The 12,407-nt window shown below is 45.2% G+C and overlaps 1 protein-coding gene across 1 annotated transcript in view; it reads left to right on the top strand.

Moving 5' to 3' along the window:
- Positions 1-12,407, top strand: part of LOC144595736 (contactin-associated protein-like 5) — a 970,382-nt gene that overhangs the window by 382,099 nt on the left and 575,876 nt on the right.

The following is a 12,407-nucleotide window of genomic DNA, read 5'->3' as shown; positions in this document are numbered from 1 at the left end:
AAAGGAGAGGAGAGGGTGGTGAATCTGTGGAATTCATTGCTGCAGACAATGGAGGGTGTGACTTTGGGCAAAGATTGATGGGTTCTTGATTAGTAAGGGTATCAAAGGTTACAGGGAGATGGGGGGAGGAGGATGAGGTTGAAAAATGTCAAAGAAATTTGAAAAGAAAATATTGATCCAACCTATAGCCTAACGTACATTTGCGAGCTGTGCTTAGAGCAACTTTATGTAATGCCCTGGTACCTCTCCACAGTCATTACTTTTGATAATTAAGAATGTATGAAAAAGTGCAATTTTTATTTTAGGCCCATGTTTAGAGGGAGAGTGTGGAAATAGGCCAATCGTCCCACTTGCTTCGTGCCAACCAAGAATCGCCTGTACACTGGTGCTATCCTACACGCTAAGGGACAATTTACTGTAGCCAATTAACTAACAAACCGGCACATCTTTGGAACGTTGAAGGAAACCGGAACACCAGGAGAAAACTGGTTGCGGAGCGAATGTACAGAACCTGGGTCTCTGGCGCTGTGAGGCAGTAACACCACTGCTGTGCTCCCCAATGGCGTTCATCAAATCTCTCTCGCTTCAGCACGTCCAAGCCATAACTTTAAAACTGCTTAAAGAAGCTCCCAGCATCTCTGGCGTTAGATGTTGTTATATTAATAAGTGAACTCGTGGAGAGCTGGCGTACCAATGTGTTTGTATTAATTTCTATAATCTTAATGCATGTACTAAGGGCGGCAGGGCGGCCCAGCAGTAGAGTCGCTGCCTTGCAGCGTCAGAGACCAGGGTTCGATCCTGACTACAGTTGCTGTCTGTATGGAGTTTGTATGTTCTCCCAGTGACCTTTGTGGGTTTTCTCCAGGACCTTTGGTTTCCTCCCACTCTCCAATGACGTAGGCTTGTAGATTAATTGGCTTGGCAGAACTAATTTTTGTGTGTGCGCGTGCGTGCGATGAAGGGCCTGTTTCCACACTCTATCTTTAAACTGAACTAAGTATAGTAATGCTTTAATATAAATATGTTTATGGCCCTTATAATAGCAGACAAGACACACAATGCACAGATGATTCATAGTGCCTATACCTCAGCATATCACAATAAACAATGACTTAATTTGACCTTCCATCAGGCCATATCTTTTTTCTGACAAGTGCCAGCAGTTTTATGTGGCATTTTCTTATGTAATATTCCCCTTTGCAAGTTATGGATGCTCCAAGCATGTGCTCAGGCTGATCTTCTGGAAAAAAACAACTCTCTGGGGTTTTACCAACTGTGTGCTTCATGTAATTTAATAAAGTGACGGCTGACCTCGTACCATTCCCCAACAACATATACGATGGTGCAGCAGTAGAGTTGCTGCCTTACAGCGCTTGCAGCGCCAGAGGCCCGGGTTCGATCCCGACTACAGCTGCTGTCTATACGGAGTTTGTACATTCTCCCCGTGGCCACGTGGGTTTTATCCGAGACTCCTGATGGGTACCCGTAAAAGGGACCACATCACCCCGATTCTGGCCTCTCTCCACTGGCTCCCAGTACGGTACAGAATCAACTTCAAGCTCCTCCTATTCACATACAAAGCCCTAAACGGGCTTGCCCCCCCCCTTATCAAAAATCTTCTAACCCACCACTCTATCTCCAGGTCCCTCAGGTCGGCCGATTTGGGGCTACTCACTATCCCACGGTCTAGGCTTAAGCTCAGGGGTGACCGCGCTTTTGCGGTTGCAGCTCCTAGACTGTGGAACAGCATCCCTCTGCCCATCAGAACTGGCCCCTCCATCGACTCCTTTAAGTCCAGGCTCAAAACCTATTTCTACTCCCTAGCATTTGAGGCCCTCTGAGGGGGCGCTGTGAACTGTTTATGTATGTGCTGTTATGTTTGTGTGCCATTGTATGTTCGTTTCTTAGTACCTGATCTGATGTACAGCACTTTGGTCAACGTGGGTTGTTTTTAAATGTGCTATACAAATAAACTTGACTTGACTTGCATCCGGGGCTCTGGAACTCGGGCCTGGCCAGAGCTGGCAGATCCTTTCCCCATAGACCTCCGTGGCCGACTTTGCGGGTGTGTGTCTCGACGCCCCCTCAAGGCCGTGACCTCCGATGGTCTGGCAAAACGGACAGCGCGACAAGGCTCTGGAACCAAGGGTGCCGGAAAATCGGTGGTGGACTTGTACTTTGTTGCAACCACATGGGATGTGTTGGAAAAATTGGCTAATGTTTCTTATATATACCATACATTTCAGAGTAGTCATCGGCTGCCAAACACCCAAACTACCATCCAGCACTTTGAATCCATTCAAGTTTGTAAAGCTGACACTTCGGTGAATTCACAGGGGATGTCTTGGGGAAAAATTGGCTAACAGGCATAAAATATATTTTTAGTTTGAAGTAAGACTGAAGAATGTCACCAAAGCCAATTGCATTATCATACAACTCATTACTCGTGAATTACTGAAGTAGATATATTTTTATTCCATTAATACCATTACTATAATACCTCAGAGCTTTATCTTCACTGGTAAATACGTTAAATATTCTAGCAATGTACTGCACGTTTTATCATGCTTACCAGTTCGATCAATTATGCTTTGCGGCCCACTGAAGATATTGTAAATGGTTTCAATTTCTGTCCCTTTATCCGATCTATCTTCAGCTCCTAATCAGTCACCTTTATTGTTATGGTTGAGATATCAAGTAATTTGCTGGGAGTCCTTTCAGCAGTAATTTCTCTTAGGGCTGCATTGATGTAAACGATCCAAACAAATACAATCGGCTTTGGTTCAGGTGAGAGATACAGTGAGGGAACAGGCTCTTCGGCCCAACGATCCCCATCTACTAGCACGATCCTACACGCTGGCGACAATTTACAACCTGTACGCCTTTCGTGTGTGGGGGGGAAACCGGAGCACCCGGGGAAAGCCCACGCAGTCACAGGGGGAACGTCCAAATTCTGTATACACAGCACCCGTAGTCAGGATCGAACCCGGATCTCCGACGCTGTAAGGCAGCAACTCTGCCACTGCGCCACTGTGCCGCCCTTTTTTAAAATATTTATGGCATTAGGGATTTGCAAACCTAGGTTTAGTAATGTAAGAACAAGCAACTGCAGATGCTGGTGCACAAAAAACAGCAGGCACAAAGTGCTGGAGCAACTCAGCGCATCAGGCAACATCTCTGGAGAACATTGATAGCTGACGTTTCTGGTTGGGACCCTTCTTCAGGCGGATGTTACTGATGGTCTGACTGTTGGTACAGATCCTTTGCATTCTTCACTGCCGACAAACTATGCACTCTGCTGACAAAAGTCCCTGGAGCATTTTGAATAAAACATACATTCATGCCAACTGAATTTCTAGGGAACATTATATATTGTGTCCAAATTGTTTCCATGGCAGATAACACATCTATAACAAGTCTATGAGCCTGAGTAACTTGGAAACTACAACGGAACGCACAGCTTGCTTAGAGGTTTAATTTTTTTTAATGTTGGCACTTAATGTTTTTTAAATTTTATCTGTATTTCAACATTCAAGGATGCCAGTTTTGACCTGTGTCAAGGCAAACCCATAACCAAGTTACAATAGACAATAGACAATAGGTGCAGGAGGAGGCCATTCAGCCCTTCGAGCCAGCACCGCCATTCAATGCGATCATGGCTGATCACTCTCAATCAGTACCCCGTTCCTGCCTTCTCCCCATACCCCCTCACTCCGCTATCCTTAAGAGCTCTATCCAGCTCTCTCTTGAAAGCATCCAACGAACTGGCCTCCACTGCCTTCTGAGGCAGAGAATTCCACACCTTCACCACCCTCTGACTGAAAAAGTTCTTCCTCATCTCCGTTCTAAATGGCCTACCCCTTATTCTCAAACTGTGGCCCCTTGTTCTGGACTCCCCCAACATTGGGAACATGTTATCTGCCTCTAATGTGTCCAATCCCCTAATTATCTTATATGTTTCAATAAGATCCCCCCTCATCCTTCTAAATTCCAGTGTATACAAGCCCAATCGCTCCAGCCTTTCAACATACGACAGTCCCGCCATTCCGGGAATTAACCTAGTGAACCTACGCTGCACGCCCTCCATACCAAGAACATCCTTCCTCAAATTTGGAGACCAAAACTGCACACAGTACTCCAGGTGCGGTCTCACCAGGACCCGGTACAACTGTAGAAGGACCTCTTTGCTCCTATACTCAACTCCTCTTGTTACGAAGGCCAACATTCCATTGGCTTTCTTCACTGCCTGCTGAACCTGCATGCTTCCTTTCATTGACTGGTGCACTAGGACACCCAGATCTCGTTGAACTCCCCCTCCTCCTAACTTGACACCATTCAGATAATAATCTGCCTTTCTATTCTTACTTCCAAAGTGAATAACCTCACACTTATCTACATTAAACTGCATCTGCCATGTATCCGCCCACTCACACAACCTGTCCAAGTCACCCTGCAGCCTTCTACAGTTGTACCGGGCCCTGGTGAGACCGCACCTGGAGTACTGTGTGCAGTTTAACTCGATTAAGTGGCAAAGAAAAATAAGGGATAATGAAGATAGAAGCACCTTGTCCCCTTTATTACTTTTATTTTTTTAAATTATTTATTATTACTTTATTACTTCCCGGAATCTACCTGGTTTAGTTTAGAGATACAGCACAAAACAATATACCTGTAATGGTTTCAGAATTAGAAGAGATGTATTCCACAATGTTTCATATTTTGGGTCACACACGTGACTAAGAGTGGCCCTTTAAAACAATGGTGTTGAAATATATTTAATTCCAAGACAGAATTGTCAGAACATGGGTTCTAAAGGTTCAAGTGTTTGATTACAATGGTAATTTATTCATACAGAATCCTTTTATGACTTTCAGAAATCTTGCAGCACTTCACTCTAATGAATTTCTCGAAAGTGCAAAAACATAAAAGATAATTTTACACCATGAGGTTGCTTCGATAGATCACGACATAATTAACCACGTGAATCTGTATTTTGGTAATGGTGGATAAGGTATCTCAAAATAGTAGTACATTCTGAAGGTAATGACATACCATAGGAGGCCATTTGACTCATTCTATTGACGATAGACACAAAGTGCTGGAGTAACTCAGCGGGACAGGCAGCATCTTTGGAGAGAAGGAATGGGTGACGTTTCGGGTCGAGACCCTTCTTCAGACTATTCTATTCATGCTTTTAGGAAATGAATAAACATCTGAGTACATGTCTGAAGGCCATGCGTTCTACACAACACAACTATTACATCGAAGTTAGGCACAAAAATCTGGAGTAACGCAGTGGGTCAGGCAGCATCTCTGGAGAAAAGGAATAGGCGACGTTTGGTGTCGAGATCTTGCTTCAGACTGAGAGTCAGGGGAGATGGAAGCTCGAGGTATGAAAAGGTGCAGAACACATCAGACGAGTCTGGGAAAGCTGGCGCCCATTATGTTCCATTGTTGGTTGTGGAAGAGGTACACAACTATCACACCACTTGATCAGGACGAAGAAGGGTCCCGACCCATGTGCTCCAGAGATGCTGCCTGACCCGCTGAGTTACTCCAGCACTTTGTGTCTTGTTTTTGGTAGACCAGAATCTGCAGTTCATTGGACAACCAAGATTAGTAAGGGTGTCAGGCGTTATAGGGAGAAGGCAGGAGAATGGGGTTGAGAGGGAAAGATAGATCAGCCTTGTGGAGTAGACGGAGGGCCGAATGGCCTAATTCTGCTCCTGTAACTCATGAACCGCCCTGCTTTTCTTCATCGACTGCAAAGGGCATCCTTCACTTCCAACTGTCTGGGGAAAATGGTAACATAGTGCAATATCTCTTGTAAAAGCTGGCACTTTGAAATGTGTTGCTCTCCCACGCTACCAACCTTAGATAATGTGCTGTGGAGTGAGCCTTGAACCCAAGTTATCTGTATCTGAGATAGCAGAGCATCCCCCAAACCAAGACTGACCCCTAATGGCAAGCAGTGATCAAGCCATACGTATGTGTGGTCGGAAATCCACTCCATGCAATGGGCTTCGATAAGTGGATTCCTGCACAGCTAAAATGTCCCCTGAACGAGACAATCTAGTGATTTTGTAATGTGGGAACAAAAAAAAAGGAAAAAACGCTTAACTCTTTTCATGATGATTAGCTCTTTCGCAAAATCTCACTCTCTTGAAATGTGTGATTCAAAGCCAATTGATGTAGCCAGTAAGGTCATAGGTGATAGGAGCAGAATTAGGCCATTCAGCCCATCAGGTCTGCACCATTCAATCGTGGCTGATCTATCGTTCCCTCCTAACCCCATTCTCCTGCCTTCTCCCCATAACCCCTGACACCCGTACTAATACAGAACAGAAACAAACCCTTTTGTCTACATTCTTTGAAGAATTGGGGAACAAATTTTGGATATTAACATAACACCTTTTGATGACTGCTTCTCAAATCCAGATAGGGTGTCCATTTGATCAATTCATTGGGCTTAGAGTTGGGGAAAATGTTAATTGTAGAAGCTTTTGGATAGGCATGTGGATATACAGGAATGAACTGCCACAGGAGGGAATTGAGGCTGGTACTATAACAGCATTTAAAAGACAATTGGACAGTTTAGTGTTTAGTTTAGTTTAGCGTCATGTGTGTCGAGGCACAGTGAGAAGCTTTTGTTGCGTGCTAACCAGTCAGCAGAAAGATTATACATGATCACAATCGAGTCATCCACAGTGTACTGACACATGATGAAGGTGAATTAGGTTTAGTGCAAGATAAAGTCCAATTAAAGATAGTCCAATGGTCTTCATTGAGGTAGAAGATAGCTCAGAACCCCTCTCTAGTTGTTGGTAGGTTGGTTCAGTTGCTTTTAACAGCTTGGAAGAAACTGTCTCGAAATCTGGAGGTGTGTCTTTTCAAACTTCTGTACCTCTTGCCTAACGGGAAAAGGGAGGAGACTGGGGTGAGACAATAGACAATAGGTGCAGGAGGAGGCCGTTCGGCCCTTCAAGCTAGCACCATCATTCAATGTGATCATGGCTGATCATTCTCAATCAGTACCTCATTCCTGCCTTCTCCCCATACCCCCTGACTCCGCTATTCTTAAGAGCTCTATCTAGCTCTCTCTTGAATGCATTCAGAGAATTGGCCTCCACTGCCTTCTAAGGCAGAGAATTCCACAGATTCACAACTCTCTGACTGAATTTTTTTTTCCTCGTCTCAGTTCTAAATGGCCTAACCCTTATTCTTAAAACTGGCCCTTGATTATGCTGCTGGCTTTGCCGATGCAGCGTGAGGTATAGTTGGGCCAGGCAGCAACTCCGGAGAAAAGAAACAGGTGACGTTCTTGTTAAATCACATTCGGGTCTTGTTAATCTTGTAGGATAGTGTTAATGTGTGTAGATCGCCGGTTGACGCGGACTCAGTGGGCCGAAGGGCCTGTATCTGTGCTGTATCTCTCAACTAAGCTAAAGTAAACTAAACCAGGGTCTTGTTATATCACACGAAAAACATTATCGGCATTTCACAAAAGAACACCAATGCTTCAAAACTCAGAGTGCATGTTTGGCATGAGGCGATTACTGAGTTAGCTCTTAGTGAAACGAAACCCCCCCCCCCCCAAGACAACACAATGGCCAGCAATTATAGGGATTGAAGTGGGGGGTTTGCAAATCCCCAGAGGCCACCCGTCGATTTGCAACCATTTGCACCAGAGAGAGCACTTTATCAGGAAGCATCACAGCTTGGTTTGGGAACAGCTCCATCCAAGACCGCATGAAATTGCAGTGAATTATGGACGCAGCCCAGACCATCGCACAAACCAACTCCCTTCCTGTTGACTGCATTTATACCTCACGCTGCCTCGGCAAGGCCAGCAGCGTAATCAAGGACGAGTCGCACCCTGGCCACTCCCTCTTCTCCCCTCCCCCACGTATGGAAGTGTGAAAACGCACACCCCCAGATTCGGGGACAGTTTCTTCCCAGCTGTTATCAGGCAACTGAATCATCCAACCACAACCAGAGAGCAGTGCTGAACTACTATCTACCTCTTTAATGACCCTCGCTCGGACTATCCTTGCTTTACCTTGCACTAAATGTTATTCCCTTGTCAAGTATCTATACACTGTGAATGGATCGATTGTAATCCAAAGACGTACAGGTATGTAGGTTAATTGGCTGGGTAAATGTAAAAATTGTCCCTAGTGGGTGTAGGATAGTGTTAATGTGCGGGGATCGCTGGGCGGCGCGGACTTGGTGGGCCGAAAAGGCCTGTTTCCGCGCTGTATATATATGATATGATATGATATGATGATAATCATGTATTGTCTTTCTGCTGACTGGTTAGCACGCAACAAAAGCTTTTCGCTGTATCTTGGTACACGTGACAATAAAGTTAAACAAAACAGAACAACATTCAACCATTTGTTTTGCGTCACAGAATCTTGCTCACAGCTCCCTGTTATTATAAACACGGATTTGCATGTTAATTATCCATTAAATTCACCACAGAAATTTAGGATTGATAATTAGAAGTGTAAGTATCCTTTTAACGATGTGACTTGTTTATTCAACATCAATCAATTGCACTAGCACAAGAACAGAGTAATTTAAAGTGCTGAAACTCATTCCCACACAAAATAATATTTTCTAATTACAGTTGGTTATCATGTTCTTTCTAATGATTTTTTTTCTCACCATCCATTATCCCTCTGCATTTATAGCATAGATACATAGACAATAGGTGCAGGAGTAGGCCATTTGGCCCTTTGAGCCAGCACCACCTTTCAATGTGATCATGGCTGATCATCAACAATCAGTACCCCGTTCCTGCCTTCTCCCCATACCCCTTGATTCTGCTAGCCCTAAGAGTTCTCTAGACAATAGACAATAGATAATGGACGCAGGAGTAGGCCATTCGGCCCTTTGAGCCAGCACCGCCATTCAATGTGATCATGGCTGATCATTCTTAATCAGTACCCCGTTCCTGCCTTCTCCCCATACCCCCTGACTCCGCTATCCTTAAGAGCTCTATCAAGCTCTGTCTTGAAAGCATTCAGAGAATTGGCCTCCACTGCCTTCTGAGGCAGAGAATTCCACAGATTTACAACTCTCTGACTGAGAAAGTTTTTCCTCAACCCCGTTCTAAATGGCCTACCCATTATTCTTAAGCTGTGGCCCCTGGTTCTGGACTCCCCCAATATGGGAACATGTTTCCTCCCTCTAACTTGTCCAACCCCTTAATAATCTTATACGTTTCGATAAGATCCCCTCTCATCCTTCTAAATTCAAGTGTATATAAACCTAGTCGCTCCAGTCTTTCAACATATGACAGTCCTGCCATTCCGAGAATTAACCTAGTAAACCTACGCTGCACGCCCTCAATAGCAAGAATATCCTTCCTCAAATTTGGAGACCAAAACTGCACACAGTACACCAGGTGCGGTCTCACTAGAGCCCTGTACAACTGTAGAAGGACCTCTTTGCTCCTATACTCAACTCCTCTTGTTATGAAGGCCAACATGCCATTGGCTTTCTGCACTGTCTGCTGTACCTGCGTGCTTCCTTTCAGTGACTGATGCACTAGGACATCCAGATCTCGTTGTTCGTCCCCTTTTCCTAACTTGGCACCATTCAGATAATAATCTGCCTTCCTATTCTTACCACCAAATTGGATAACCTCACACTTATCCACATTAAACTGCATCTGCCATGCATCCGCCCACTCACACAACCTGTCCAAGTCACCCTGCAACCTCATAGCATCTTCCTCACAGTTCACACTGCCACCCAGCTTTGTATCATCTGAAACTTTGCTAATGCTTTGTATCATCTGCAAATTTGCTAATGCTTTGTATCATCTGCAAATTTGCTATCTAACTCTCTTTTGAATGCATCCAGTGAATCAACCTCCACTGCCTTCTGATGCAGAGAATTCCACAAATTCACAACTCTCTGTGTGAAAACGTTGTTCCTCATCTCAGTTCTAAATGGCCTAACCCTTATTCCTAAACTGTGGCCCCTGGTTCTGGACTCCCCAACATCGTGAAAGATGTTTCCTGCATCTAGCCTGTGCAATCCCTTAATAATTTTATATGTTTCTATAAGATCCCCTCTCATCCTTCTAAATTCCAGTGGATACAAGCCCAGTCGCTCCATTGGTTCATCATATGACAGTCCCGCCATCCCGGGAATTAACCTGGTGAACCTACGCTGCACTCCCTCAATGGCAAGAATTTGATTTTAATTTGCCTTTTGAATATACAGACTTGCCTTCCTCTGTTTCTTTCCTGATGCGTGTACCTTGAAAGATATGGTTCAGTTCAGTTTAGGTACAGTGAAAAGCCTTTGTTGTGAGCTATCCAGTCAGCAGAAGGACACTACATGACTACAATTGAGCCATTACAGTTTATAAATACGTGATAAGCGAATAATACCTTTTTGTGGAAGGGAAAGCCAGCAATGTCAGATCAAAAGTAGTCCAAGGGTCACCAAAGACATAGATAGTAGTTCAGCACTGCTCTCAAATTGTGGTAGGATGGTTCAGAATGTTAATGCTATGGGATCTTGCTTGCTCATCATCTATGCTTCATGGACACACTCAGAACATAGAACACAGTTTTAGTTTATTACTAGACCAAGTGGACCCGTTGGGCCCAAACCTCTCCTGCATTAGTGCAGCACCCTCTCCTCCCGCCTCCCCCTCCACTCCCCCCCACTCCCCTCTCCCCCCATTCCCCTCCCCCCCTCCTCCCCATCATCCCTCTCCCCCTCCCCCCATTCCCCTCCCCCATTCCCCTCCCCCCATTCCCCTCGCCCCTTCCCCCCCCCACTCCATCCCGCTCAACGCCTCTTACCCTCCCTCCTCCCCCCTCCCTCCACCCCCTCCCTCCCTAGGTGAGTAAGGTGGGCCTAAAATTGTTGCGCTATCGTGTACCACTTTGGCGGCAGTTCAGGAACAACCAACAAACAAACGAGAGTTTTAGTATATAGATGGACCAAATGTAGGCAGGTGGGACTAGTGTAGCTGGGACATGTTGGCCAGTGTGGGCAAGTTGGGCCAAAGGTCCTGTTTCCACACTGTATTGCTCTATGACTCTACGAATCGGTGTCCATGAGTGGCTTCAAGACCACAGGCAGTGTGTGAGCCTCATGTTTTTAATCCCACAGAGGCATACTTCATTATTTCTAAATGACTCCGATAACAAGGGCGGCACGGTAGCGCAGCGGTAGAGTTGCTGCCTTACAGCGAATGCAGCGCCGGAGACTCAGGTTCGATCCTGACTACGGGCGCCGTCTGTACGGAGTTTGTACGTTCTTCCCGTGACCGGCGTGGGTTTTCTCCAAGATCTTCGGTTTCCTCCCACACTCCAAAGATGTACGGGTATGTCGGTTAATTGGCTGGGCAGATGTAAAAAAAATTGTCCCTAGTGTGTGTAGGATAGTGTTAATGTGTGGGGATCGCTGGGCGGCGCGGACCCGGTGGGCTGAAGGGCCTATTTCCGCGCTGTATCTCTAAATCTAAACAAATATGTAAAACATTGAAATGTATGTAAATTATTCGCAAATAATCAAGTCACACTACATTCATGTAAGTAGCTAAAATCACTTATAATTAACATAAAATAATAAAACTCGTGTTCATTTTCTTTTTTATTGAAAACCACTGACCCAATTCAAATGAATGGGGTAGTGCGAGATGTAAATAAAATCTTTCATTCTGTCAGTCCACCAGCACCTATCTTTCAGCCGGGAAGAAGGGTTCCGACCCGAAATATCACTTGTTCCTTTCCCCGGAGATGCTGCCTGACTCGCTGAGTTATTCCAGCATTGTGTCCATCTTCGCAACGAAATTCTTAGTTGCAGCGGCATAACAGGTCTGTAAACATGGTGTCGTAGATTATGCAATAAACAAAAGAAACTTCAATGGATTAAAATGAAACAATATCGGCGTATAACTTTGGCCCATATCCTGCTGAACCTTTCCCATCCATGTACCTGTCCAAATGTCTTTCAAATGTTGTGATAGTACCTGGCGAAACAACCTCCTCTGGCAGCTGGTTTTAGTTACCCACCACATTTTAGGTTGCAAAATTTTACAGCGGTAGAGTTGCTGCCTTACAGCACTTGCAGCGCCAGAGATCTGGGTTGGATCCCGACTAGTAGAGGGTGCTGTCTGTACAGAGTCTGCACGTTCTCCCCGTGACCTACGTGGGTTTCTCCGAGACCTATGGTTTCCTCCCACACTCCAAAGACGCGCAGGTTTGTAGGTTAATTGGCTTGGTGTCAGTGTGAATTGTTCCTGGTGTGTGTAAGATAGTGTTAGTGTGCGGGGATCTCTGGTCAGCACGGACTCGGTGGGCCGAAGGGCCTGTTTCCACGCTGTATCTCCAAACTAACCTAAACTAAACTAGTGATAGGGAATACCCTAGCTT

Source organism: Rhinoraja longicauda, chromosome 8 (genome assembly GCF_053455715.1).
Source record: "Rhinoraja longicauda isolate Sanriku21f chromosome 8, sRhiLon1.1, whole genome shotgun sequence".
Taxonomy (NCBI): Eukaryota; Metazoa; Chordata; class Chondrichthyes; order Rajiformes; family Arhynchobatidae; genus Rhinoraja; species Rhinoraja longicauda.
The sequence above is the reverse complement of the archived record's forward strand: the minus strand, read 5'-3'. Positions and strand labels throughout refer to the sequence as shown.